At 40.4% G+C, this 2,849-nt stretch overlaps 1 non-coding gene across 1 annotated transcript; it reads right to left on the reverse strand.

The window, feature by feature from the left end:
* Positions 1-1,764: 1,764 nt before the first annotated feature.
* On the reverse strand, positions 1,765-1,837 carry TRNAK-CUU (transfer RNA lysine (anticodon CUU)). Its single transcript has one exon. It is a non-coding gene; the product is annotated as a tRNA-Lys (tRNA).
* Between the last annotated feature and the right edge of the window lie 1,012 nt (positions 1,838-2,849).

Here is a 2,849-nt window from a genome sequence, read left to right on the forward strand (position 1 = left end):
CTATCCCTGCACTGCCGCTTTCCACAGATAGGATGCTGTGTAATCATAGGCTCTGGTGGAGTTTGGAAAGAAAATACACATCAGCCAGAGGCAGAAATAGTCTAAGAAAGTATCAAACACAATTACCAGTCAATATCAGAACGCATTGAAGAATATCAGGAAATAGCCGATTAAACCTGTGTGGAAAAAAGTCTTATTTGTGTTTTCTCCACTTTATTTTATACTAAGATGATACATACTTTTTCTTTTACAGTGAATACATTAAGGTGTGGTATTGCCCCATTACACATCATCCAGACATGCATTCATATATTGCATGTTAACAATCAAAATATTGCAAATATTGTAAAGAGACTTTCAATTTCTATTTTTTTGGTCAAAAAGCACTAAAATTTTAGTTGTTTTCGCCCAACGTGGGGCTCGAACCCACGACCCTGAGATTAAGAGTCTCAAGCTCTACCGACTGAGCTAGCCGGGCTCCTTTGGATGCCTATAGTTTTCTTCCCTATCCCTGCACTGCCGTTTTCCACAGATAGGATGTATTTTTTTGGTCAAAAAGCACTACAATTTTAGTTGTTTTCGCCCAACGTGGGCTCTAACTCACGACCCTGAGATTAAGAGTCTCATGCTCTACCGACTGAGCTAGCCGGGCTCCTTTGGATGCCTATAGTTTTCTTCCCTATCCCTGCACTGCCGCTTTCCACAGATAGGATGCTGTGTAATCATAGGCTCTGGTGGAGTTTGGAAAGAAAATACACATCAGCCAGAGGCAGAAATAGTCTAAGAAAGTATCAAACACAATTACCAGTCAATATCAGAACGCATTGAAGAATATCAGGAAATAGCCGATTAAACCTGTGTGGAAAAAAGTCTTATTTGTGTTTTCTCCACTTTATTTTATAGTAAGATGATACATACTTTTTCTTTTACAGTGAATACATTAAGGTGTGGTATTGCCCCATTACACATCATCCAGACATGCATTCATATATTGCATGTTAACAATCAAAATATTGCAAATATTGTAAAGAGACTTTCGATTTCTATTTTTTTGGTCAAAAAGCACTAAAATTTTAGTTGTTTTCGCCCAACGTGGGGCTCGCACCCACGACCCTGAGATTAAGAGTCTCATGCTCTACCGACTGAGCTAGCCGGGATCTTTTAGATGCCTATAGTTTTCTTCCCTATCCCGGCACTGCCATTTTCCACAGATAGGATGTATTTTTTTGGTCAAAAAGCACTAAAATTTTAGTTGTTTTCGCCCAACGTGGGGCTCGAACCCACGACCCTGAGATTAAGAGTCTCATGCTCTACCGACTGAGCTGGCCGGGCTCCTTTGGATGTCTATAGTTTTCTTCCCTATCCCTGCACTGCCGTTTTCCACAGATAGGATGCTGTGTAATCATAGGCCCTGGTGGAGTTTGGAAAGAAAATACACATCAGCCAGAGGCAGAAATAGTCTAAGAAAGTATCAAACACAATTACCAGTCAATATCAGAACGCATTGAAGAATATCAGGAAATAGCCGATTAAACCTGTGTGGAAAAAAGTCTTATTTGTGTTTTCTCCACTTTATTTTATAGTAAGATGATACATACTTTTTCTTTTACAGTGAATACATTAAGGTGTGGTATTGCCCCATTACACATCATCCAGACATGCATTCATATAGTGCATGTTAACAATCAAAATATTGCAAATATTGTAAAGAGACTTTCAATTTCTATTTTTTTGGTCAAAAAGCACTAAAATTTTAGTTGTTTTCGCCCAACGTGGGGCTCGAACCCACGACCTTGAGATTAAGAGTCTCATGCTCTACCGACTGAGCTAGCCGGGCTCCTTTGGATGCCTATAGTTTTCTTCCCTATCCCTGCACTGCCGTTTTCCACAGATAGGATGTATTTTTTTGGTCAAAAAGCACTACAATTTCAGTTGTTTTCGCCCAACGTGGGGCTTGAACCCACAACCCTGAGATTAAGAGTCTCATGCTCTACCGACTGAGCTAGCCGGGCTCCTTTGGATGCCTATAGTTTTCTTCCCTATCCCTGCACTGCCGTTTTCCACAGATAGGATGTATTTTTTTGGTCAAAAAGCACTACAATTTTAGTTGTTTTCGCCCAACGTGGGCTCTAACCCATGACCCTGAGATTAAGAGTCTCATGCTCTACCGACTGAGCTAGCCGGGCTCCTTTGGATGCCTATAGTTTTCTTCCCTATCCCTGCACTGCCGTTTTCCACAGATAGGATGTATTTTTTTGGTCAAAAAGCTCTACATTTTTAGTTGTTTTCGCCCAACGTGGGGCTCGAACCCACGACCCGGAGATTAAGAGTCTCATGCTCTACCGACTGAGCTAGCCGGGTTCCTTTGGATGTCTATAGTTTTCTTCCCTATCTCTGCACTGCCGTTTTCCACAGATAGGATGCTGTGTAATCATAGGCTCTGGTGGAGTTTGGAAAGAAAATACACATCAGCCAGAGGCAGAAATAGTCTAAGAAAGTATCAAACACAATTACCAGTCAATATCAGAACGCATTGAAGAATATCAGGAAATAGCCGGTTAAACCTGTGTGGAAAAAAGTCTTATTTGTGTTTTCTCCACTTTATTTTATAGTAAGATGATACATGCTTTTTCTTTTACAGTGAATACATTAAGGTGTGGTATTGCCCCATTACACATCATCCAGACATGCATTCATATATTGCATGTTAACAATCAAAATATTGCAAATATTGTAAAGAGACTTTCAATTTCTATTTTTTTGGTCAAAAAGCACTCAAATTTTAGTTGTTTTCGCCCAACGTGGGGCTCGCACCCATGACCCTGAGATTAAGAGTCTCATGCGCTACC

The sequence above is a fragment of the Ambystoma mexicanum genome, chromosome 4q (genome assembly GCF_040938575.1).
Source record: "Ambystoma mexicanum isolate Mex_15411 chromosome 4q, UKY_AmexF1_1, whole genome shotgun sequence".
Taxonomy (NCBI): domain Eukaryota; kingdom Metazoa; phylum Chordata; class Amphibia; order Caudata; family Ambystomatidae; genus Ambystoma; species Ambystoma mexicanum.